At 44.5% G+C, this 26,760-nt stretch overlaps 2 long non-coding RNA genes across 12 annotated transcripts in view; one reads left to right on the top strand and one right to left on the bottom strand.

The window, feature by feature from the left end:
• LOC110365582 (uncharacterized) overlaps nucleotides 1–26,760 on the top strand; it is a 62,398-nt gene that overhangs the window by 23,454 nt on the left and 12,184 nt on the right. For 5 of the 10 annotated variants that reach the window (XR_010473103.1, XR_010473100.1, XR_010473098.1 and 2 more), the window contains 2 exons: nucleotides 7,310–7,448; nucleotides 9,242–11,153. The exons of 1 other annotated variant lie outside the window; for it this stretch is intronic. This is a non-coding gene — a long non-coding RNA (uncharacterized LOC110365582). Of the gene's footprint in view, nucleotides 1–7,309; nucleotides 7,449–9,241; nucleotides 11,154–26,625; nucleotides 26,754–26,760 lie in introns of those variants that run through there. 4 more of the 10 variants (XR_010473101.1, XR_010473106.1, XR_010473107.1 and 1 more) reach the window with 2 other exon arrangements.
• On the bottom strand, nucleotides 4,693–17,143 carry LOC135579613 (uncharacterized). 2 transcript variants are annotated; one of them, XR_010473108.1, is made up of 3 exons: nucleotides 16,926–17,143; nucleotides 9,956–10,080; nucleotides 4,693–5,297 (listed from the first exon to the last, which is right to left on the bottom strand). It is a non-coding gene; the product is annotated as an uncharacterized LOC135579613 (long non-coding RNA). The 2 variants fall into 2 exon arrangements; XR_010473109.1 differs by lacking the exon at nucleotides 4,693–5,297 and adding an exon at nucleotides 9,689–9,826.

The following is a 26,760-nucleotide window of genomic DNA, read 5'->3' on the forward strand; positions in this document are numbered from 1 at the left end:
AGAGCGTTCACGAGAATGGTGCAAGATTGTGGTTAGTAAGGCTTGAGGAGGAGGGCAGCTCCTAGTCTTCAGAGACTGCTTGCTTTTTAAAAATAGAGGGCTTAGATTCCACTGCCACAACCCTGTGGCGATCGGCAGTGCTTCAGCCTGATCTATGAACTTAAAACACATTTGATCTGTATGATGGTGCTTACTGCCAGGTCCTGCCACTCCACCTGAATAACTATCACATGCTCATAAATCAGGGGAGAGCATTCCTCTGTGACACCATCCCAAATGCCCTACTGAGCCGAAGCCTGTGTTAGCCATCAACGCCTCTTGCATAAACATGTCATACTTTAAAGCAGAGTCTTGCAGAAAGCACAAACAATATACTGGCATAGAGGGGCCACACAAAGTCAAGAGCTGTTAAGTGGGGGGAAGAGGAGGAGGAGGAAGATCTCTTGATGATAAATACATCTCCACCAGATACATGTGGAAAGAAAATAGCTAAGTCTAGGTTACATTCCGTTCATAAGTAAAGGACTCAAATGTGGAAATGGTTGTCTTATTCCTTGTAAAACTTTGAAGTTAGGAGTCATCAGCAAAATAATGGTGCAGGCAACTGACTTCTGCTGTGTTCACTTCAGCCCAGTCAGTGACTCTACCCCCGTGCCTCGTGCATCACTGTTTCTTGCTTTACAAGACCTGCAAGTTGGATCTTCATGCAAGATTAATTGTTCTTCTAATCTTAAAATGACTTAGTTAAAAAGGGTGAAGGATTTCTTTATAGGACCACTTGAAACCCTCTGTGATGTGCCGTGAGGTTGTATATCTAGATCTTGAAGTAGTTGCGTATCTGATTGGGTAGTAAAAAATGCTGGTTTGCATTTGGTCCGCTCTAGAAAGCTGAGTAAGAACTATGGCTTGGTCCTGTATGTGTGTTCAAAACTACTTACTAAATTTTGCTTAAAGTCACCTCATTCTCTGGTGCCAACACTGTGGCTGGTAGCTCCTGTCTACCTGGTCTTAATTTTTGCACAACCTGATGCCAGTTTTGGGCATGGTGAGAGAATTGTTAAGGAGCACACCTTGTTATAGTGCACAGCTGAGTGACTTGTAGAACTCATGTGTTTGTGTTGATGCGGCCTTTGATCTGAATCAGTAAGGAAAGTGCTCCCACAACAGCAGCTGGAACACACACAGCCAAAAGTGACACTGGGCTGTAAACAGTGTCTCCAGCCGTCCTTGTCAGAAGGGTCACAAATCACGGGGGCTGACAGGTGCCTGTGCTGGTGTCCTGCGTGCAGGGTGTGCCTTGGTGTGGAGCAGCAGGTAGGAAACCTGCGTGGTGGGTGGCCAGCTTGTGACTTCAGTACAAATAACTCAAGTTCTCTGCTCAGGAGCAGCCTGTTGCACAACTTGGTGCAGAAATATAAACATTTGCTTTTCTTTAAAGTGGGCTGACTGCTGCTTATGCTGTGACTCCAGAGTAGGTTGGCAGCACCATGTAGCTGCACTGCAGAGATTTATTCTGCATCTCAGAGCTGCTCAAACAAGGCCAGCAGCCTTGGTCAGACTGGAATTTGTGTATAAACCACGAACCGCTGTTTCACTGTTTCCACCAGCACTTCCCTCAAATGTGATTGTCTTTAAACTTCTGCCACTAAAAAACTGGTATTAGTAGCTTTTAAATTAGTAACAAACTGTTACTTTAAAACCAGTTCTGCACTCTGTAGCAGTCGTGATAGGCTTAAAGTCAAGTCGTAGTATTAAGGCAAGTGCCTTTTGTGGAACACCTGAGCCTGCAGTTCTGCAGTTGCTTATGCTGGAATTCTGTATTCAGCACTCAGGTTTCTTTCCCAAGGAGGGGGATCCTGCATGCAAGAGGGAGGCGTAAGTGGGCATCATCCCAGAAGGGCTTCAGGGCATTTGGACTTTTTTGAGGATATGTAATCTATCACTAGGAGTAATTTTTTTCTAAATATATTAATAGTTGGATGAATTTATGAGTATTACTCTGCAGTGGGAGCCTGAGCCATAGTTAATACTTGATTGTGCTGACCTTCCAAAAATGCATGCGGGACATGTGACACAATCTCCTTCCACTGCCTGCATAGAATTGGTTTTTACTGCCTTACCTTTTGCCTGTATATGCTCATTTATGCACTGCTCTTATCCCCTCATCACCTCCTTCTGTATATAATTTAAGGTCTTTATGGCCTGATCCAAATCAACCAGCCTGGAGTAGGTGGCTGTTTTCATCCTAACGCCTTGTTCATCTTAACTGGAAGCAACTTGTGTAGGCAGAGTAGTGCCTTGTGGCAGCCCTGTCCTTTCACAGGCTCCCGTTCCGTGAAGCAGGCAAGCTTTTGGTCAGAGCGAATAGCTTCCACGTAACTGTTTTTAGAACCACGGGCACAGGCTGAAACAGCAGCTCTGAACACGCGCTGCCCCGGGAGAGGCTCCGTGCTGCTGTGCAGCTGTTGTGGGAGCCGGGAGGACGTGGGGCTCCAGAGGGGACGGCCACATGTGCTTGGGCAGCCCTTGGCGGTCAGCGGTCCCTCCTCAAGTCAACTTCTGTTTAGGTGGTAGTTTGTTTTGTTGTTGGTTTCTTTTTTCCAGAAAGTCACTTGATAGGGTGTAATCCTGTAAGATGCTCAGCAAAGAAGCTGATACCGTAAAGTATTTCTGCAGATGCTTAATTTTCAGTGAATAAGTAGTCCTTTTATGTGGGTGGGAGCACTCATGTGCTTAAAGTTAAGCACGTGCTTAAAGTTAAGCACGTGCTTAAGTGCTTTCTTGGATCAGGGCCAAAATGCTAATGTGCTGGAGGTTCCATTGCTTTCTCAAGTAACAGGCAGTGTTCAGGACCCTCGTATGGACCCTGGACCTGCAGGATTACTGAAATACACCCATGACTGACACGTATTAGACACTTATGTTCTTAAAATTTTCATTTTCAGCAAAAAATTCGTGAGTTTTTGCCACATTGTGACTTTTACACTTTGTGTACAAGAATAGTCCTTAACCAGGTCTGTGGCAGACTTGAAGAAAAATCTATTTGCCAACTTCAAAATGGTTTTATTTAACAGGTTATTTTATTTTTCTGTTTGTGAACAAAAAAAGCTTCCTGCAGCATCTTCTGCTCTGATTCCACCACCTTACCTTTAAACTCTTTCTGCTGCACTTCTGGAAGAAAATAAGCCTTTGGGCACCACTAAGATGTTAAATTCAGACTACTGTGAGTCTCTTGTGTGGTGCAGTAACTGATAATAGTCTGCTTTGATGACAGTGCTGGTAGCAAGCACAGGGACACATGTTGGGGATGTGACAGGGGTGTGCACCTGTCTCGGGCAGGGGCACGAGGTCTTCCCCTGTGGCAGCCCCCTTGGTGGCTGTGCTAATCACCACGAGTGACACTTGCCATGCCCAGCAGGCTGAGGAACGTCGCTGGGTGTTGTGAGTCTAAATACACAGCTGCTTCTCAAATTATAATGCAAAGGTTCAGAGGTCAGCACAGTAAAAGCAGATAAAATTATGCTTTCCACCACGACCACGCCACATCAAAATGGTGAACTGTTTGTTTTATAGTGGGTCTGTCAAGCTATTTGCCTCTACTATAGCAAACGTGTTATTTTTTTCAGATGAGTTGTAGTGCTTTAAAAATAAAGGGGTTCGTTTTCCAAATATCATGCTAGAAATTTCTTTCTATCCACTGTTACTCAGCCGCTGCTGAAAAACAGGGCTTTTTAGACTTTAAAGTGTTTGCTCTGTGGTCAGCCTGGAAGAGGTGGCCCAGCTTGGAGGTTTGGCAGCCGCGGGGGTGCGGGGTCTGCAGTGCTGCAGGGTCTGTCTGCTCCAGCCCCACTCTCCGTGGGCACGGTGGCCCCTGGGCTCTCCCTGGTACCTGGGGCTCAAAGCTGAGCTGTGGGCAGACAGCTGTACACATGATGAGCCATCTAGGTTAATAACCTGGGCAATGACGCTGTTGGACATTCCGTGCATTGCTACTGTTTCTGTTTAGCAAATAGGGCAGATCTTCATCCTGCGTGCAGCATCCGCTCGCTTTTTCTCAAAGCTATGATTCTGTTTCCACTCACACCTTCTGTCAGTCTTTTGCCATCAGCAATGGTTTTCAAAGGACCTGTGTTGCTGTTCTCTCTTCCCAACTGTGGAGTGCAACTCTCAGATGCTTTCCTCCAGAATGGATGGTGCCAAGGAAACTGGCTGTTGCTCCTTGTTGATTTGTGGTGGTGCCCTCTGTCAGAGCTCAGAATACTTCTAAACCTCTTGATCTTAAGGGTTTATCCAAGGTGGACCTGTTCAAGGATGTGAATTTTGGGACAGTCCTCTGCCAAGCTGGTGCCTGGACCGTATGTTGTTACTCATGTAAGGAGCCAGCACTCAGTATGAGCTCAGACTGTCTGCTGCTCCCCTTTGGCTCTAAGAGGAATTTAGCGGGGTAATACTTCTCGAGCTGTCATCCCCCATCACCACAGGGCAAACGGGAATAGCTGGAGGGAACACAAAGTTCCCAGGGGTGCTTTAAGCCCTGGGACCACTGAGACTTCCCATGGGCAGTGGTGCCCACCATAAAGCTGCTCGTGAGCATGTTGTTTCACTAGATCAGATGGCGAGGATGGCTGTTCATTCCTGGCTGGTCTATGGGGCAACATAGGTACAGCCAGAAAAACAGTTTGTCATGAACTGGGTAAATACCTCTAGAACTACTTGTTTGGTCACTCTGTATTTCTTGGGAGGCTAAAGGGAAGAACCTCTCTGGTGTCCTTTCCACTCTGGTATTTGTATTGAACAAGGCATGGGGCTTATAAGAAATTTCCTGAACTAAGAGTGAGAACCAGGCTGGAAAAAGCACAAAACAAAACAAAAAAAACAACATAAAAATTTAAACGTGTAGTGTATAGGATGCTTTCTACAGCTTTGACTTGTTGTGTTGTTTTGTTTTTCCAGTTCCTCTTTATTGTGAATTGCTTGTTAATTTTTTGTTAAATTCTTGAACCATAACTGTGACCAAAGAGAGGAATGCATTTGACAAGTGCAATAAAGCAACTGTTCCATGTTTATGGCAAGTGCTATACTTCTATGCTATTAATTCAAATTGCCTGGATTCTTATAAAACTGGGACAGTGTAGGATTACCTGCCTTGCTGGAACACAGTTGCAATGGATCATACTACAAAGTAGTACACATCTCCCTATCAAATTTTTAGAGGAAATAATCTTGGAGTCATAGAGTAGGCGTATGTCTCTGGAGGACAACTTGTTTTACATGCATTTTTGTATCCACTTGGAAGCCTTTAATAGAAAGAATAGAAAAATTACATTAAGTAAAATAGAATAGTTCAGTGTAAAAAGAATAACAGTTGCACTGCATGTGAGGCAATGACACAGTTTGGTGCAGTACTGTACATAGGCAGAGGACGCGCTGGCTACGTGGCTTCAGTAGGGAGTCCTCTCCGAAAAGTGTTGAGAAATGTATGTGGGGAAGCTCTCTTAGCACTGAGAAGACACTAGCACTGAAGGCTTCATGGTGAAGGTTCCTTTGAACAGATTGCTGCTGAAAACCAGAGGTGTATGAATGTTTAGTTGTTTTTCTTCAGTTTGGTGGCTGGACAGGCAAGGAAAAATTATTTGGGGCCAAACAAACTTTTTAGAGATTGCAGGAAAACATTAGCGTGTTCTAAGAACAAAGCACTGCTTCAGTTTCAGGGATTTGAAAACTTTTTTTTCTAAATAAAAGCAAGAAATCATTTTTTTTTACAGTGTAGAATTCAAAAGTTATATACAGCTTCAAGATACCCATGGGAGGGAGTGTGGGGGGTCTCCACCTCTTTACATGTGGCCTGTGGGGTAAGCATGTGTGTTCCAAAGCTGCTGACACTGTCCTGTGAGCCTGGCAGGGCAGAAGGAGAGTGAGAGTTCAAGTTTCTGTATCTGAAAATAGTTCTGACCACTGAATGAAGGATATGCAGTAGAAAAGCTAACAATGGCCACAGTGAACAGTACCCGAGTTCCCGTGCAGATGTAACTTCAAAATATGGTATTTTCTGTGACACTGTGTGGGGAGGAATGGGGATGGGGCAGGTTGGACAGCCCCAGATAAGCTGGGAAGGCTCTCCTAGCTAAACCTTGCCCGACACTACTTGCGTTTAGGGTCAGTTCATGAAAGTAACTAAATACTGACTGTTGAATTGAAACACATTTAAGTATGTTTACAGTTTCTTTGAAGCCTGGTCCTTAAGACTTTTGGTACTGAGAGAAAGATAAGCTGCTCTGCTGTCACTGGTGTGCTCTGCTTGGTCTTGGTGTCCATGGTGCTCTTGGTCACTTCTGGTTGATGACTGCAACCCGATAGCCAGGGCTAAATCTTCAGCATCTTATTGAAGTGACTCTACTGAATAGCACTGGGCTAGTCACCGTGACAAGAATAGCTTCTGCTTGTATTAGGATCTGAGTGGGATCAAGGCACGTGGATTTCAGAGGTGGCTGCTTGTGTGGCAAAATGGCTAAATCCCTCTTTTTGGCAACTCCCCATCTTTAAGGGAAACATCTCTCCTTTGCTGAATTAATTTCCTTGTGATGGCTGTGAGGGGCAAACTGGGTACCTGCAGTGTCTAGTGTGTTAGTCTAAGCTCTAAGTACCCACTAAAGGACTTACTATGCACATGTATGGGTGGCTTCTTGAACTTCACTATTTAAGTCTTAAATGTCACTTGACCTTGAGGTCAGTGGACCTCACTGTTCATCTTGGACAGGTTCTTTTTTTATTGTCAGACTTCTGTTCTGGAAATGCAGATATGCTCCTCACTGTCACCCTCACCAGTGACAAATATCAGGCAGACAAAAGGGATTTATCACTAATCCTGCAAAATTAACTTCATAACAGAGTTGATCGACTGAACAAGCAAATATAGCTGTGAAGACAGTGTAAGATATCCTTGTGTGATTTGAGGCAACTTTGTTCTACTGACAAATGCCAAATATTTTCACCTATACTGTTCTGGAACTCCTGCATTTTATACTACTGTCTTAATCACTTCAGTGCTGTGGTGCTCACTCAGGTCTTTGAAGTGACTTTTAACACTAGTGACAGAAAGAACAATCCATAGATGCTTTGTAAATATAAACTTGAGGTGTGTGGTACATGTCAGCATCAACCAGAGTGGGTCATTCCCTGCCTGTCATGTTGATTTATTTTTTTCCTTGTGCACAAGAAGCAGGCTTGTATTTGGGCTTTTACCTTACACCTGTGTCCTCTCTTTTGAAAATCATGTCCCTACTAATATTTAGCAATTCTGTTCATCCAGGCAGTTCCTGAAGGAACTTTTCTTCAAAGATTTGGGAGAGTAGATCTACAGTAATGAAACTCTGCTGCTTGGGCAGGCTTCCTTCCATATGTGCCTTTCTTGGAGTCCACTGTTAGATGCACTGCGGAGCCTGGGACAAGTAGGTCATCACATGCTATATGTTATTCTATAGCCAATGCCAACTGTAATTTCAAGTGCTCCACACTAATCTCTTCCCTTCATGCATTATTTCCTTGTGCAGCATTAGCAAACCACATGCTGATCCACTGTTGCTTCATGGATTTAGGAAATAATCTACAGGCCCACAATGATGTAAAACATTAAATATTGTTTTAAGTATTGGAGGCGCCATCCTGCCTACACGGTACTTAGGGTGGGCAGCATGCCAGCATGTTTGCTGGCATGTGGCTGAGAAATGGAGCATGCCCGCTCACAGCAAACAAAGCAAAGCCCAGGACAATAAGGCAAGAATGATGACAGACAGAAAAGAGCTGGTTTATGGGTTGTGCTATTTGACCATAATATCAGCTTTGGAGACTATACTGTCTGGAAGGCTGAGAGTTTCTTTCTACACTCCTGCCTTACTGCCTGCACCTGCCCATCTGAGGGCAGGCAAGCATGAAAGGAGACAAGGAGACTTGATAGGTCTTCCAGGAGCTTGTCAGTTGGTTTTGCATAGCGGGTTTGCACTAGCTGCTTAATACTTATTAGCTCACTCTCAGCATTACCGAATAACACTGGGCTGAATGCATTTTTTTCTGGATTTGCTTCCCTCTTTCTCTTTGTGACAGTAAAAAGCCTGTATGTACACATGTGGGGAGAGCTGGGGAAGCCTGTGTGCTGCATGTGGGACTGATGGGGCGGGAGTCACTGGCTGGTAGGAGCTGTGAGCACAAGTGTGGGAGCTGGGAATGGCACTTTGACTGGCATCTTGGGAATGCTGCTTCAAGGCTTCTGTGTGTGTGTGCAGGGAGCACAGGCGGGGTACTGTCTGCTGCACCATTTTGGGAATGGTCTGTGGAGAGTCTGTGTGCAGACACCTCCGATCTGTGCATTTTATTTCTGCTCCAGAGGACTTGATTGTCTCTGCAGCCCTTCCCATGGAGTGGCTCATCTGCACTCCGTGCTAGTTGTTCTAGCTGATGTGCAGGGAGTCCTGATGGGCTGCTCATCAGCCCTTGGCTTTCAGCAATGAGTCTGTGCCTAGGCTCACCTCCAGCCAGGACCAGTTAGGAGAGAGGATATTTTTTCTTTTCCTTCTGTTGACTTGGACCAAAGGGCTGTGAGTAACCACAGGGAGTCATACTGTTTCCATATTGAAAAGCTGCAGTTGTATGATGTCAACCTAAAAGCTGCAGAACCTCTGCTGGTAGCAAGTATGGTGTGTGCAACTGCTCACCCCTCTGAGCCCAGCCTGCACAGCTGTGTGCATCTGCCGGGCATAAACTGTGCTGTGTCCCTGCCTAAGGACTGGCGACCTTGTTGTTACCTGGTGTGATTCAGATGTCAGGAAACCAGCAGTCACCTTGAACTTACTGATCACTACATCAGCTCTGGTCTTTGCTCTCAAATTCCTTGGGAATCTGAGCACACATCTTTTGCAAGGTGGTCCTGCACATCTGAACTCATGGCACAGTGAGTCAGGTTTCAGCAAGGAAAAGCTTGAAGTACTGTTGTAAGCATCTACCCATGAACTACATCATTTTAGTACAGTATATTACAGTGTCTCTATGGAACAGATAAAAGGGTTGCCCGTGAATACCGTTGGTACTAATGAACGTGGTATTAATGCAGCAAAGGTATGGATTATTTATATACCCAGCCTTTAATGCATGTGAATGTGCTATTTCTGTGAGAACTTGCAAAGCCACAAGCTATATGAACTTGGATGCCACACACTTCTTAATGCATTATTTCTCCTTTTGTCTGTAGATCCTTCTGACACCAAATGACGCAAGAGCTTCAAAGACATACCACAACTTAAATCTGTCCTTCATGCTTTCGCTTCCTTCATCATCTTGCTGTGGTAAAGCCAGCCTGTCGCTGGCTCTAGATTCAAGCTTTTAAATATAAGCAGATTATAACAGATCATGCTACCTGGTGTAGCTGAGCTGGAAATAGGCCTCTTGTCTCATTAGAAAAGCAGGTTTCTCTCTTACACTGGACTCAGACTCCTCATTTGCCTTGAAATATTTCTTGCTGTTCCCACCTCCCAAGTTACAGCTTATTTAATCAAATACATTAGTTCTTATTTCCAAAAACTCCTATATCTCAGAGGGTATAGAAACAGATTACAAGTGTGACTGTAATACAGGTAAGGTACCTGATCTAATTTTAATGTGATTGGCACAGATTATTTGCTGAAATTGCGTTCTTCTCTAAGAGATGAAAACAAGCCTTGCAGAGTATTGGTGTGTGGTCTTGGGGCTTTTATAGGGCACAGATGAGACTCCTGAATTTTTCTCCTTAGATGCTTGTCTGTGTTTGCTCAGATTCTCTTTTGGAGAGTTGCTGTAACTAGTTAAGTTGGAAGGAGAAAAAGAAAACAAACAAAGCAGAAATGCAACTTAGCTACAACCCCCTAAATGCAGTACTAGAATTTTTAAATGTAGCTGCTGAACAAGATAAAAGATATGTAAGTAATACCTTCCATTTCTGCTTGTCCCAGTATGCTGCTCCTTCCCTTGCTGGCCAGTGGCAGGCAATGGTCTCCTGTCATGGTCAAGTTCCCAGTAGGTCAGAGTTCAATGAGATTAGCTCTTGAGCATATGCTTGACAAAATGGAGAGCAAAAGGAAGATACCACTATAAGGATATATATGTTGTCTGTAAATACAGAGTCACCTTTTCTTTCACTGAGCTGTGACTAATGAAAAGATCCATGCTAGGTTGTGTCTTGTTGAGGGTTAAGATTGCGGGGTGACAATAAAACCCTGGCAGATGTATTGTTAACCCCCTCTCCCCCCCACATTTTCCCCTCCCTCTCCCCCCTTTTCACTAAGGAGAGGCGATTGGGAGGAAAAGAAGCACAGAGTGAAGAGAGTTGGAAAAAATTAAAGATGTTTTACTAATGCTACTAATAAGAATAGAGAAAATAATACAAAATATACAAAACCAATCTTGAAAGTCTCAGCAACTGCAGAGCCGGCAACCACATTGTGGACTGCAGCCAATCGGAGCTGGATTCAGTCTCCCACTAGGCCTCAGTTCGCAGGGACAACTAGCAAGGTCCTCTTCTAATGTCGGCCATAAGCAGAAGGGAAAAGGGAAAAGCACACGAGATCCTCGTGATCTCCCACTTTTATATGAAGTATTCACGTGAATGGGATGTTATACACAGTTGGTCAGTTTCTTGGTCTCTTTCTTCTGGTCACCCCTCTCGCGAGATGTCCATCTGTGCTTATCAATAAGTTTGCGTTCCATTGCTAGGTTTACCAAAACATGTATCTGGTTCTCCAGGAAAATGCAGTTAATATGAAGGCTTTAGCTGACAGGCAAATTCACTGAGAGAGAAACTTGTTTTTAACAAAACCAGGACATGTCTGAAGAAGATACTCCCTCATTTAACTGCCCATATACATTGTTTCAGCCTGAGCATCCTCACTTTGCTTCTGGTGTATTGGAAGAACGTGATAATGTGTAAAACTGAAAGTTATGTGGGAAAGTCATGAAGATGCACAAAATTATGAAATTCCATGGACAGAAGGATTTTGTTAAATGGACTTAAGAAATTCTCATCAATATAATTTTAATGTGGTTTAGTTTTGTTTTGTTTTCCTTTAATGACTTATTCATATGATAATAAGATGTTTCGTTCCACCAATAAAATGGAGCATTAACTTGGAGTACTGGATTACTCACAGCAGAAACATGGCTGTTATGTGCGAAGTTTCTATGTTCTGCCAAGGTCAATTTGTGGGGGCTGAGACAAAACGGTTTCCTAAACTGTGAAAGTGATCCTGGGTACCCAACCTCCCGGAATGCCTGGAGGTTTTATGGATTCCTCCTCCTTTAAGCCTCCTTGCAGGGTATCTGCTCCCTCTTCCTGCCTGCATCGCTCTCCTGAGGCTGACTTTTAAGAAGGGAAAGCACCGCTTTGTTTTGACTCTCAGTGTTGTTTTCTGACTCCTTGTTGGCTTCCAGAGGGAACACTTACAGCAGCCTTTACTGTAGATAACTAAGGCAAAAAGGACTTCAGGTACTGGACAAGATGAATGTTTACAGACTCATGTTTGAATATGACAGCAAACCCACAATAGGATTTGGGGGATGTTGCCTTATACTCAAATCTACTTTCATGACACCTAAGAAAGGTGTTACCAGCTGTCAGGTGTTCAGTGACAGTCCTGCTGGTGACGAGGTGGGCACTGCACATGCTGTTGTGCAGGTACAGCCTGTGGTGATTCGCAGCCCACGGGGAGGTGCAGTGAGGCCACAGCGGGGCCTGGGACCCTCTCTGCCCGTGACCAGGTTTGGGGACTGACAGGCTCACATGAGTAACTACTTGAAGCCAAGCCAAGAGGCAGAGTTAAACCCAGGCAGCTGTAAGTGACTCTAATTTGTCTCACTCCTTAGGTGAGGACCCTAATTTGAGAAGGGCTGGTGAAAGGTCTTGTGTCAGTCAGGTGGTGGAAACAAAAGATCACAAAATGGGTTTTGACATGGGGCTGAGGATCTGCAGTGGGCTTGTTCTTCTCAGCAATTCAGAGGGGAGATGTGATTTCTGGTCCTATGACCAGGCAGGTCTCAGTGGTGCCTGAAGCTTACTGGAAAGATCACTCTGGAGGGCATCTTCCAAAGCACCAGGTGTTGCCCCTGTGTCAGGCTGACTTTGCACTTCCCCCCTGTAGTTCATGAACTGCTGCTGGCTTGGTCCTGCTTGCCCAGCAGGTGACCACAGCCTCAGCCACGGCTTCCAAGTTCTGGTGGCTCAGAACAGAGCATGCTCTGGGAAAGCTTGCTGTGAGATGCATGCACCAAAGTGAAGGTGGCAGAGTGGTTTCTTTACCTGCTTGAAGCGGTGCATTTACAAGCCATGTCTGTTTATGAACATGCTTTATAGAAAAATGTGGAAGACTAGTAGGATTAAGCTGATTAGCAGCTTTCTAGGTGCTGCTTATGTGCTGTTTTTCTCTATGTAATGTAACCCCTAAGGTTGTTTAATGCATCTCCTTGATGCTGACTGGGAACTAGTCTGACTTAAATTCAGGGGTCGAATGCAAATATGGAGAGTTTGCATGTCTTACAACGCAAAACCAATCCTTGCCTCTGCAGAAGTGAAGAGCTGTGCTGACTGCACAAAGGTGGCCATGCTGGTGTGGCACAGAAGTTGACTAGAGTGAGCCTTGATCATGGAGATAATGGTTCTTCAAGGACAAGACTCACCAGAGCTGTCTTAAATAGATCATAGTCTTTGAGATAAACCCATTCTCTGTCTGCGAGGCAGATGAAGTTGGAACTATGGGCTCAGGGTGAAGTGGGGGAATCCCACTTGAAGAGTCAGACCCAAATTATATTCCTAAATCTTCATTTATCTGCCTTCTGATGTTTGAAATAATTCACGCTTTGTCTGTGCTATACAGGATGTTCATTCAGGGACATCTGGCTTTGCTGGGATTTCCAGGCTTTCACAGTGTAGCTGTCAGGCTTGGGTCCTGGGAGGGTCTGTCTTAGTGCAGGACCTGAAGATGAAGGTTCTGTGTTAAGTACCAACATTTAGTACCAAATTTCAGTCAGACCTAGAAGGAAACAGCAGTGAGCAGAAAGATATCTTCCCTCAGCTGAAATCGTTGCTCTTTTCAGAGCTGCAAATAAGACATTGCCGGAGCTCCCTGAACTTGCTTTAAAGCACAGCTGAGATCTCAAGTAGATCTTGGGTCTAATATATTTACTGTCTGAACAGAAACACAATGCACTATAGCCTCACCCTCATTTTATCTGTATCAGCTGGAGCAGAAGCAAGAAAAAACAAAATTAATATCTGAATAAACAGCCCATTAACTTGATGACAACTGTTGTTCTCCATTTCAGGGTCCAAAAAGCAGCCTGGGCAGTGAGCTAATGAGAACACCAGAGATGTGCGGACTTGGGGGAGGTGAGGGGTAGAGAAGAAAACAGAACAAACACTCTTTTTGTAGCTTGGAGCTGAGGGGATTCAGCCAAAGGTTAATTGCTTTCTACCCTAAAATGCTGTGAAGTGTTGCTGCATGGTGTCATACAGCTGCTTCATTCCAGCCCTGGGGTGTCTGTTTCAGTGGTGGGTGGCATAAGCCAATATACTTTTCTTAACCACACGGGGGGGTTGCGAGGTCTCTGTGGTTAAGACTTCCAAAAATCTGGTAGAGCTTGGCTGATATTGTTTAGGATGTCACTGCACCATAGAAGCAGTGAGCAAAAATACCAAACGAGCAGCCTTTCTGTCTCCTTGCCTCTCCCTCACTGGCAAAAATGCGGAGAGGGAGTGAGTGGTAAATTCTTGATGGATGATCCCAGAGGAGCTGGGGACTCAAGGAAAGGGGCGGACTATCACTCTGTGGCCACCTGCTTGTGCAACAAGCATGTTTGCTGCCTTCACTGCCAGTGGCCAGCCAACTGCCCAATTCTGGGTGCTTGCTCAGAAGTGGGGGTGCTGACCTCTTGTGCAAGCCATCTTCTCCCTGCCAACATCCTTCAGCCCCAAGGAAACATCAAAGCATTTTGAGAAAAATGATCAGGGGCAATAATAGGCTGTAGCTGAGACGTGAGGGTAGGCCCAACAATCCAGGCCTGCAGCCAACTGGTACACAGGGAAGGGGAATGGAGCTTTTGTGCTCATCACATCTGCCTTGCAACTGCTTCTCCTGCCTCATCTCCCAACAACATGGAGAGGAGGTCTGTATGCAAGACCTCCATTCTGACTGTATGGCCACCTTTGTAATAAAAGGGAGAGTCCTTTCGTTTCCCACTTGCACTTAACTTGGTTCCAGTAACTTGCTGCTTGCTCTACATTAGGAATTTTTCTTTAGGGGATGTAAGTTCATTGTCTTCTCATCTTTAGACTATAGGATAAAAGATGCTACAGGAATTAAAAGATAAGTACAGAAAGGAAGTCTGGAAGAGACTTCAGAATTAGAGGAATATAAAGTCATTCACAGAAGTCCTGGCCATCTTGGGATGGTAACAGGATGGGTTAGATTCAGACACTGAACTACAGGTTTGTGAAGTGAGAGCCATTAGGGTCCCATTATGGTCAGCTTGCTGTACAGCAGCCTAGGAGCGTTTACTGCATTTGTATGTTCTCATCTTTACCGGAGCTCTGCTGCCGGTGCATATATCTGGAATAACAAATCCTGCAAGTTTCCAAGTACCTTCAGGTTGAGACTCTTAGACACTTGGAGTAGACCTCCAGTTGTGTGGAGAGCACTGAGTCTGCCATCTGTTGTGTTCTTCCTAAACCCTGCTGGTTGCTTTTGCTCGTCACCCAGTATGGTCGAAAGACCCAGATCTAGGAGAGTCTAATAGTAAACTTCATCTTAATGTCACCTTTGTCTCTTAGCCAATGTTTCTTGTCTGAACTTCAATTTTAGTGATCCAATCTGTTATTCCTCAGACTTTCTTTCCATGCACAATTTTGTCATGCAGCTTCCCCACTGTGCAGGACTTAGAGCAATAAAATAATGTTCTACTAGACTGAGGCTGTTATGACAGCTTGGAAGTCTCCTGCTCGTTGGTGGGAAACCAAAATTCTTAAAAACACAGGAAGGGGGAGAAATTGCCCTGTACAGTTGTGCAGTCCTGTGGCACTGACCAGGTTTCTCTGTCTGGAGGTCATCATGGTGGAAGAGAATTAGAAGAGAATATTTTGGTTAGAAGGGGCCTACAATCAATCATCTAGTCCAACTCCAGTTGGTACTTGCATGATTAGATGGAAGTAAATGGAAATCATTCTGGTCTCTGACCTATCTGTAGAGCGGATAGAGCAGGTAAATTTCTGACTTCAGTGTTCGAAGGGGAAGTCCCAGTATTGCAAATGATTCTGCTAATATCACTTCTGTGGCCTGCTTGTCCCTGTTTCTCCTTCCTGGTTATTCTGCTGGTTTCCTTGTGAACATTTTTTCCTTGTGCTTTCAACAGCTATTCTACTTCATGACCCCACATCTTAAGTTTATCATATATAGGATTTAAATTCATTACCTGTTTTTACTAGCTAACGACCTTCTCTAATTGGATTCTGATGATTCCACAGTGGCTGGCCCAGATGCAGGATGAGAAAAACTTACAGGTTGGGTCTATACTGAAATCTGCCTGTACAGGAGGGCAAATAAATCAGAGGAATAATTATTTGATTAGTAAAAGTTTATAGCTCAGAACTATATGCCTGAACCTCAATTAAGCTACAAAGCTGCATGAGTGGAAAGGATGCATTGTAGCAGCGCTCGTGTGAAAGCATTTTAACTTGCACTGCCGTTGCTGAGTAGGTGTGAGCACGATGCTTCCCCCCGTGGTGTTTGCTGTGGCAGCTGCAAAGAGCAGCAATAGAAACTCTCTTCCTCGGGAAGGCTGAGAGCCTTGACCTGCTGCAGCAGCACCAGCTGCCTGGCACCATGTGCAGTGGTGGGTTTTTCCTTGAATGTGGGTGTGTGTGGAAAGAACTTTCTCTAAAAGTCTATGAAAACTTAGTGTTGTCTCCTGGCTCCTGGGTAGGCAGGTTAGCATGGCTGAAAACTGGCTGGTTTGAATCTCAGTGCAGGCATCCTGTTCATTCGTGTTTCTGATAATGTCATGGGGCTACCATATCCAATTGTCTAGATATTACAACTTCTAACTCTGTCTTGTGAGTATTTTGTAGTAAGGGCTTGGATTATTCATAAGGCTGTTGTCACTGGCAACAGATGCTGCCCTGAAGAATAAGCTTTCTGCCATGGAAAACCTGTCTTTGGTGCCTCTCTGTTGAAATTCTACCTTGAACAAAGAAGTACTCTAGCCAAATTCTCATTAAACTCTGTCTTGGTCACTGTAAAACGTGACTGTCTCCTCTTGATCTTGCTGATGTTTTCTGACTGTAACTGAGTGTTAATACATAAACCACCTAGCCTATTTCTGTACTACTAACTTCTGCTTGAGCAAGTGTGTGCTCATTTAATGCTGGAGCTTGACTATTTTCAATGCTCAGCTTGGGTAAGACAGAAATGTTTCCTCTGTAATTTTTATACTGAATGACAGGATGCTCTCAGAAAGCCCTGGAGGCTTTGTTAGTGCCTCTTCCTATCTCAGTCATGTGTGCACGGCTCACCCTGCAGGGCTGTGCACCCAGTCTGGTTCCACCCAGCTGCAAAAAGGCAAAGTGTAGGATCACAGCACTGTTCCAGATAATCGAGCTTTTTTTCAGACTTAATCCCCCTCAGGAAGGAGAAGATGCAGGAAATAGGGGAACTGGGCATGGGTGTACTTTGGGCCCTCCATGTAGATCCCTTCCCCTCTGTTTCTGACAATGAAAGAACAGGCTCCAGTTGGACTGCTTCTAGAGAATAATCTTAACCTGCGTGATGCTCAGGCAGCTGACAATCAAAATTGGAGCACGAACAACCCACAGTGTTTGGCAGGCTGGATAAATGGCCACTGAGAAACCTGCTGCTTACCTGGCAGCAGAGTGCCTGGAAGCCAGTGGTACAGCTGTGTTGTTACAGCACAGAGCTGCTGTTCCTGCTGCCCGGTGTCCGTAACCCTGGCAAGCCCTCCCATGAACTGCCTGGTGAGGGTTGGCTCCTCCTGGCTGATGTGCAGGCAAGGTGGGTAAGCAGGTGCCGGCTTCAGGTGGGAGTGCTCCTCAGCCCTGGGTGAGTGGAGGAGCTATCCTGGGGTTACTGCAAGCTTTCTGTCCCCAAGGTAGTGCTTGCATCCCTCCCTACCTCTGTTTCAAAGCGCAAACAATGTGAATAGGCGTTTGCAATTTTGCTGTTATGTAGAGTGGTTTAAGCACATTTTCAACAAGGTTTTAATATGTGTTCTGCTTTTGAAGTCTACTGCAAACAGGATGATGTACTCTCTGCTTGTGTTCGAGCTGAGTATTGCAAATAAGATGAGGCTCTCTCAGCGTGTCAGTACAATAGAAAACTCTAAGTTTTACTAGAAGAAACTTGTCTGATTCTGCAGGATTGCCTAAACTTTTAGGGAAAACTGCAGCCCCACTACCAATGGTAGAGTTGCATGGTATCACTCTCCTGTTTTCTTTTCCCTGCTTGCCTTCTGGCCTAAGCTGACTTGTTAGTTTGCAAGGTGCATGGTCACTGATCCTGTAGTAGGGCTGGGGAGAGGGTTTGTAATAGTACTTTCATGGCTCTATTAGCAATACTATGTATGAGTGAGTTAGCAGAATAGTGTTGTTATGAGCCATCTGCCTGCAACTGCAGTTGCTCAGTAGCCTCAAAATACACTTTGAAGTCAGCTCTAGTAGAGCTGACCCTAGTAAGTTCTTGGCTTTTATTCACAGAACTGTTGCACAAACTTAACATGAAATGCTATCTTGGAGTCCTGGATCTTGTCAATGAAGCATGTGGGAAGCCTGAAAGATTTTGCAGGGTCTGAGAGATCTCCAGAGTAGCTTTAGACTTTTGTGACTGTCATGGGAAACGAATCTTTCCTTGTTTCTTTTTTCCACTTGGTAATACCATTAAATTCATTTTCTGCAAACCTGCTTTCAACTGTCTGCCTAATTTATACTGGAAGTAATTGGACACACCTAATAAAAAGCATAGTGGAATTTTGCTGTGAACTGCAATGTTCTCTTCAATTCACTGGTCCCTTCCATTTGATAATTGTCATAACAGCAGTTAAGTAACGTGACTTCTCCCCCTCTCCCCCCGCTGCTAGTGATGAAAGCTTAAAATGAATCTTCAGGACAGTAACTCTTCTCTAAAGTTTCCTTAACACAACAGCATTTATTACTTTCTTAATGTCTTGCTATCTGACATTAGACTGCTGCTCAGCCTTCAGAGAGCTCTCACTGGAATAGTTCACCATGACAAGGGCTTTAGGCACTGAAGGACTTCTGCTTATCTTGTTGAGGAGTCCAAGGGGATCATGGTGATCCTGTTTGTTTAACTGCAGTCTCCTTGTATAGAGACAATGTTCATCTACTCTCAAATCCATAGTATATTCATATTGTTTACTTATCTACTCATTCCATAATGGGATCCTGGTCCATACCCAGAACAGTAGCATTTCTGGGCAACAGAAGTACTTATTCTGGTTGCAGCTCTTCCTCACAGCCCCTGGCATGGCAAGTGCCACATGTAATGTGTGTTGAGTTCTCCTCCCTCTTCCACAGGGTTTACTGAATACTGACATTCTTGTGTTTTGATTGTGAAGGAATCTCAATCATGTAGACTTCTTCGGCCTTCTGAAAGGTTGTGGTGATGTGTAGATGCCCATGAGTGGCTTTTGAACACAGAAGGCACAGCAGAGCTGTTGGTGATGAGCATGTTGCTGCCATCTACCAGCTAGTGTAGTGGTGGGTGCTCTGAGCTTTGCCCTGGCTCTATGGACATGTGTCTCTGCCTGGGCCCGTTCTCTGCACTTGGGTCCTTCTTGCAAGAAATTTGCTGACACAAGAAAGTGTGTGTTCTGGTTACATCATGAAGGCCCATGAGCCTAAAGCATCTGACTAATCAACCCAGAGATGTCTGCTATGTCTGTGTCCAAAACAACCTTTGCACTACTTCTTTCTCTAAGACCTTGGTGTGTCTCAAACGTCCATCACGTCTTTCAAGCAGATGGAATAATCTGAAGCACCAAGGGATTGCAGCTGGGTCTAACACGGGCTTGCCAGGCAGCGAGGCCAAGTCACTCCACCATCCACAAGAGTAACCGCAATGAGTCTGTTTGGGGAAGGTCAAGAGCCAAGCAGCAGACGTGCAAATGCTCAGCAGCCTGTGTTAGGCTGCAACCCCCCCTACTCTTTCCAACACAAAAGCTGTAGGGCAAGCCCACCTCTGAGGGACCACTCATAGCAACAGCCCTTCAAAGACTTAGTAAGTAGTGTTGCTTGTCATTTAGCTCAGCAGGCTGTGTCCTTCACCTCCTATGGCTGTCCTCTCTCTTCCAGAAACAGTGTCCTGATAATGCTTCCAAAGAAAAAACTGGATTTGTCCCTTCAGAGGTGTGAAGCTGGGCCTTGATATTCCTTTTCCATGTGGTTGGTGTATCCCTGAATGGTGCAGGTGTTGCTGCAACCCCCAGTTCTTGAGGCAGCTGAAGGAGGGCTGAGAGCTTGGCCAAGAGGGCTTCTTGTCTCCAGAATCAAACTCTTGATGGAAACAGATGCCTTGTCTCATCTCTTAAGACAAACCAACTTTGCCTGTAGGTGCATTAAAACAACAACAACAAAAACCAAACACCACCAAAACCAGTGTGGTTCTAAGGTTTTTAAACAGTCACCAACTTGTATAAACTTATATAGGGCAGACTTATGCTAAAGGGGTATGGTCCCAGAAGGCTTTTTAAGCCATCAAGAGGGCTGGAAGGCATTTGGTCTGTTACAGTAAAGCCTGGTCTCTGCAAGAGCTTCTGCTCCATATTCAGTCCATCAAGGCTCTTAGCCTGTCTATAAGAGAATAGCTGTAATGCTATGAATTATTATCTTTAGCTGTTCTGCTTAGTGGGTTTACAGGAGCTTTTTGAGTCTGCTTTTAATGTACTTGTGTTGGTGGGGATTCTGAATGGAATTACATACCCAGGCTTTCAGATAACTACTGTAAATACACAGATCCACTCTAGTCTCTTACTTCACAGTAGCAGCTGCTGCAGTATTACAGAAATGTCATAGCTTTGACTGCATCTTATTAGTTCAGCACACTATTAATACCTCAGCAGCCTTTTGTATTAGTTTCCACACTTAGTATTGGTTCTCCTTCCTTCTTCCCTGCCCTCCTCCCCCTTCCCGCTTCCACACTCAGTGATTAAACTAAATTCATCTTGGGGCTGTTTCATTTAAGATGCCCTTGCTGCCCACACCAAAGAGGGGAATGATGTTGGAAGCAAAACAGTTGTGCTAACAGTCACCAGGTATATTTAGTGGCAGTGTCATCTGACATGCATTTATTGCTCAGAACTAGCATCTTTCTGCTTCCATATGGAGCATTTGTAGCACTGGCAAAATCTTTCCAGAGAAATGGCTGCTCATTGGCTCTTCTTGTCTATTTGGGGAAGGATCTGCCCTTAAATACTTAGTTATTCCAGTTGCTATAAATGTCATCAAGCACTTGGCACTATCAGGATGGACTCAGAACTGTACCGAGATGTGTTGGTTGGAATGCACCAAGACCAGGTGAATCCTTGTCTCCCCCAGAGAAATGACTGCACAAGTACCAGCAAGAAAACTAGTGGGTGTAGGTGCATATTGGGCAAGTCACTGCATGAGACTCTAAAATGCAAATTACAGTCTTCCCCTGGAAGTTTTTAGAACTAAATATCACATTATTATGGTTAAGTGGCTCTGCTGGAAAGGCTACAAGATTGAGGTGCATCTTGGCTAATATTTTTTCTTAATGTAAAGAATTTCTATCCCAAATAGAAGCAATGCCTCTTTGTGTATCTCAGTAAGGTGGAGAATACAGGTTGTCTTCTGAGTAGAGATAGGGAGCCAATTTGCCTTTGTCAGTCTAAAGAAGTCTCCATCAAGCATTTGGCATAACTTCCCCAGCCCCCAAGTGACTGAACATGGGGCTGACAGCTAATTCTCAGTGAGACACAGGTCCTAGGATGGGCAACTCACCAAGGAGAAAAGGTTTTTACTCTTTTGGTTGAGAGTAAAGGCTCGCTACTTGTTTCCAGAGCTCACAAGGTCAGAAAAACATGACATCCAGATAGCTGGCAGAGTACCGAGAGACGGGCTGCACCCCAGAGCCTGGGCAGTTTGCTCCCCTCTGAGCTCTGGCTGTGACACCACACACAACTGTGAGCAGCGAGTGGATTCATGCGATACCACCTTGAAACAGGGTGACTTAGGGCAGTCTGAGGGTCTAGGACATTGAAATACCCTCCTGCTTGAAATAGTTTGAATTGATCTATATGGCATGCTGCCAGTCTTCAAGGAGAACTGGGGAGGCCTGGCTACTGGTCAGCAGGCTGGGCCATAGGAAGTTATTAATAGCTGCTCTTCCATGGAAAGAATGAGTTTGGCTTAGATGTACTAGCTAGCAGCTTCACATCACAGCAAGCATATGCTGGATGTCTTGTTTATCAACACTTGCATGAGCAACTTATGTCCTATGGAGAACTTTGAGCCTCATGGCCTGAGGTCTCCTGGCTTTGGCCTTTGAATCCAGGCTGTGTGGTGAGGCTGTGCAGGAGCTGGTCTGAAGAAAGGCAGCTGCCAGCTCTTGGTCAGCCTCAGGGTGTGGTGGGTGTTTGTTCTGTTCCTTGGTAAACATAGGTTCCCTCAGGTTGCCTTGTGCGCCATTTCTCACCTATAAGAGTCAGCTCTGTGTCTATGAAGCAGCTTGATTTAAGGACAGAGAAGTAAGGAAGATGCTTTTCCACAAACTGTATTTTTTTTATTTTTAGATAATCCCTTCACTAAAATTTTAAACTCAAACATGACCAGTGCAGAATAAAGAAGGGTGGAGAAGATTTGGAGAAGTAAACAAATAAAAGTTCCCCTCTTGAGTAGAATGCCAGTGAGGAACTCCTTATGGAGGATTTAGCTGGATCAAAGGTAAAGCACAGAAGTTTAATAGCTTTTCCAAGAGTCCTGCATATCAGTGCAGTATGAACACATTTACCTTTCATGAAGTTCCTTAACTCGCTGAAAGAATGTTAAAACTTAACACCCTTCAAGGTCTGGAAAAGCCACTCTCAACTGAACAGGAGCCCACTTTTCTAGTAGATTTGGACATGGTTGGTCTACAACTTCACTTGGAGTATGATGAGGAAAATGCCGTAAAGTCTCTGTGCAGATAAAAATCCACCTCTGAAAGCGTGTGGTTGTGACAGCCTCTTGCTCAGCTTTGGTGACAGCTGGAGGCCCATGTTCTGATAAGCAGTAGCTATCGCACACCCCACTCTTCTGGGCTGAGGCTGGCTCCCGCTGGAAGAAGAGGAGGCGGCACAGCATGTCATGGAAGGTGCTTTCTGAGTGGCTTGGTCGTAAACTATATCAACAGGTCCTCTCCTTTAAATGCCTTTTGGGAAAACTATGATCAGTGTTGCTATAATGATGTTAGTGCAGGTATCTCTTGGTTTTGTTCTTGTGCCTTTGATTGGAGTTTGCCATTCCATTGGAGTTTGTTTTTTGAGGGGTGTGCTTGTGGTTTGTTGGTTTGGGTTTTTTTGTGGTTTTTTTTTTTTTTTTTTTTTTTTTTTGTTAGTTGATTGGTTGGGTTTGTTGTTGTTATTGGGCTTTTGTTTTGTTTGGTAAGGTGATGGCTAGGAAAATACAGTGGTATTGCCTTCTGTCTGCTTGTATTTTCCTTTGTATCCCTCAGTTCCCTTTAGGGACAGCTACCACTTGCAGGAAACTAACACAAGGCTGTGGCTTAATACCGAGAGGTCTCCAAGTTAAGCCCTGGTTTAGTGGGACTTGGGTTATACAACCCTTGTAACAACTGGTGCTTCTTAAGGGAGCTGCTATCTCCCAGAATAACTCAGTGGATCAAGTTTTGTCCTCTCCTTTATCTCAAAGTTCACACTTCTGATTGTCCTGCTTACAAAGAGGGTTGCCGACAGAGAAAGACGGGCAATGAGCAGGAGCTGATGGAATATCCTTTTCCTGTTATTAATAATGGTTCTTATGAAAGTAGTCCTTGTCCTGACTCCTGCAGAGAAACTCTGTTTCCTTGGTGGTTGTTGCTGATCTATGTTCTTGTCTGTTTGACTTCCACCCTGGAAAACAGGTGTAGAGATGCTATAAGTGGCAAGGAGTCTAACGCATGCAGCGAGTTCCTTGCAGACTCTAAATTACAGTTTTCCTTCCTGTGCCACAACCTCAGGTCCATGACCTGCAACTGCAGCATATTTTCTGTGACTAACAGCTGTAATTCCCTAATTATCATGCTCTGTTCTCCTGCTGTGCTGTAGATTTTGTTACCAAGGAAGCAAACCAAGTTTCCTCATTCCTGCTCTTGCTCTGTCTACTTCCAACTGTTTTAAACCCACCATTTGATGCAGCCCATAAAGACAAATGACTATCTCTTCTTTCAAATATTCTAAGTCTCCGGGACATATTATGTATCTACATGCTGGGAAGAAGAGGGCAAAATAAGTCTTTCTGGCCTTTTAGTGAGGGCAGCTGGTCCAAAGCTATTCCTAAGTTAGAAAAAGTACCTTTATTAGCTGTAACCATCCTCTGTGGAGGGCTGGACTAAAAGTCTTCTCCGAGAGTGGGTCCAAGTAAATGGTATTTCTATGAAGTGACTAGCAAAACTATATAAAACCCTGGAAAAGGAAGGTGTGCATCAGACTCTGACAGCAGGCTGTATGTGTGTGGTGTAACAGGAATACAAGCCTCAGTATTTGAGAATGACTGACATGGTAATGGGGCCAATGCATCACTTTCTTTTTGCACTTTGCATTATTGAAGTTGGGGACAAGTGACTGCATGCCAGATAGAAATGAGAATAAACCTGTGCTAATCTACATAATTAGAGCAATACAGCTAGATTGTATTGTGACAGATAAGTAACTGATTAAAATATCACAGAAACACGTTAAGCAGCAGGAAAACCTTCTACTTTCTACAAAAACCACAGCTAAATATTAACCTTCTAAGTACTGCAAAGTCTACTGCTGCACCTTAGGCTTTATTGGATGATGCCCACAGGTAAGCCTAATGCTCTAGAAAATTGTCAGTTTGGACATCAGTCTAATGTGGCTGTGTCCAAGACACTTGTGTAAAGCCCCTGTTGCCCTTGGTGGGGGTCTGATACACAAGAATGCTTCCTATGGGCCCAGCCTCCAGTAATTAATATTTCACATCTCACCCCAGAAATAACCAAGTTGCAACATGAATGATGTCTCCTAGGTCACAGGATAAAAATTACTGACTCCAGGGGGATTTGCTGCTTGGCTCTTCTTGCCATTAAGAAGTTCCTTCCTCTGGATCACTGGAGTTAAATCCATAACAACTGGGTCTAGCAAACATGACACCCCAGGGGATCAATAAAGGAAATTATCTGTTTGGCCTCAATTGGAGGAGACAAAAAGATGAAATACAGCTGCCAAAGAAAAGAAGTAAGTTTAGACACTACAACAGATCCCTCCATAAGACTTGTCCAGCACTACTTTATCAGCAAACTTCATAAGGGTCTTTGTGAAGTGCATTAAACAGCTGGCGAGCATGACTTGTATGGATGCACACAAATCTGTGGGGCCTGATGCAGATGTATCTGTACTACAGATTAACAGTGGGAAGAACTAGATGACCTCCAAAGATGCTTTTGTTCAGATACTGCAACTCTGGTCTTGTGCATAAGTGTTTAAATGTACACTTTAGCGTATACTTTATTTTAGTGTAACAGAAGTTTGCTTTTAAGATGCACTGAACTCAGGGTTAGAGGCATTAGAGTCAAAATTTGTACTTCATAGGAACTTAAGCTATGGTGGCGAGAGCTCAGTAGATGTTTTGACTTCATGGCACTATGACATGGCATTATGCTATAATATGCTTTTCTAGACTGTAACAATGCCTAATCTGTGCTAGCATGCGAAGTCTGAATAGAATGTAAAGGTGTTTTGGTTTTGTTGTTTTGTCTTGTTGTTGTGTTTTGTTTTTTTTTTTTTTCTGTGAGAACTCCAGAAAACCACTGGGTTTGCCAGCTCTTTTGGATGAATTCAGTTGTTCTTTGATCACAGCAAATGTTTGAATAGGAGCTCTGTGCAGCAGAGGGATGTAATGAACTTGGAAGAAAAAATGTTGGTCTCTGTGCTTGTGGGATAATCAGTCCACACCTCTGTCCTGGCAGAAGAGCTGTTGAATAAGGGTGCCAAGAGTTGTTGGCTTTGACAGGTGCACCAGTTGTACTAATGTCTTACCCAGCACATCTTTATGTAAGGCAGAACTTATTGTTTGATGTAACTGTAACTGGTTTAGGCTTCTCTGGCTGCTTACCGAGTGTACCCCTTCACAATGTGTGAGGTTTCCTGCGCTGGCTGGCAGATTGTAGTGGGAAGGTCCCCAGCACATGTTGTGTCACCTGTCCATTTTCCTTGTGTGACCCTTCACCAGCGAGGTGTGCATGTCCCCCACACCCCTACCAGCTCTGTCATTCTCTTTCAGTAGCATCAAAAGCCCTTCTAAAACAGGTGTTGGATGTGTAACCTAAAACCTTTTGTCAGGTATAACAAAGGATCCAAGGTGTTTTTTGCCTTCGACATAGCCTATAAGAAATCACCTTATAGCACTTTACTGCTAATACTCATTAAATTGGTAACTGCCTCAGAGGGGCAGAGTGGGACATAGTCTCATGCAGTGAAGAAGGTTAATGGTCTTAGGGTTTGGGTTGGGTTTGGTTTTGTGTGTGTGTGTGTGTGTGTAGTGTTTTTTGGGGGGGTTATGTTTGATTGTTTTATTTGGCTTGGTTTGTTTGTTTAAAGTGCAGGCTTCCACCACAGCAATCCAGGTGTTTTACCCTATCTGAGCTCAATAAAAATAGTGCTGCTGACACACTCATGCTGTGGCACTGGGGACTTGGGTTGCACAGAGATGTGCTGTGCCACAGCACAAGCACAGCCTGAGCTGCCCGGGTGCTACCTCTGCCTTGCTGCTGTGGAGGTGGCGTTAGCTGGGGCTGGCAGACTGTGTCTCTGAGCCTCTTGAAAGGAGAGCAAGGGTGCATTGAGAACCATCTTGCTTTGATTAAATGCTTTACTTGATGTGAAGTACATAAAGAAGCACACATATCTGGCAAAAAAAGTGAAGTCCTGACCAGAACACTGTGACTAAAGTCAGCCAAACTGAAGCTGAAACTGCAGAGAGGTGGTTGCTGTATCATAATACTGAGTTATAAAAGCTTATGTTCTATTCTGGGTTTGGTTTGGTTTTGGTTTTTTTTTTCAAACAAGAAGCAAAGCAGATACTTTATAGTCATGGACATTAACCCTTGTTTGGGGGAGCTGGAATGAGCCTCAGTATCCATCTGCTACAGCCATCTATTACTGTGCTCTCCAGCTGTGTTTGTAGCCCTGCACAAGGCTTACATACCCGTGTGCCAGCTACAGCATTGCCTCAGGCAAGGCATGAAAGCAAGCTGGCATGGGCAAGGGGCATGGGGATAAAGGCCTTAGGAAAGGTACAAGCCGTAACATTTGTCTTTGACCAGCTCAGGCTGTTATTTGGTTGTGTAGTTATAGGTGACAGGCAGAGAGAAGGACTACAGCTGAGTGGGCTGGATGGATGTGCCTTCTCCTCAGCTCTACGACTAGGGGTGATGTGCTTTGCTTTTGCTGCTTGTCCATCCTGCCAGTGTAAGAAGGTGAGTA

The sequence above is a fragment of the Columba livia genome, chromosome 5, assembly GCF_036013475.1.
Source record: "Columba livia isolate bColLiv1 breed racing homer chromosome 5, bColLiv1.pat.W.v2, whole genome shotgun sequence".
NCBI classification, from domain to species: domain Eukaryota; kingdom Metazoa; phylum Chordata; class Aves; order Columbiformes; family Columbidae; genus Columba; species Columba livia.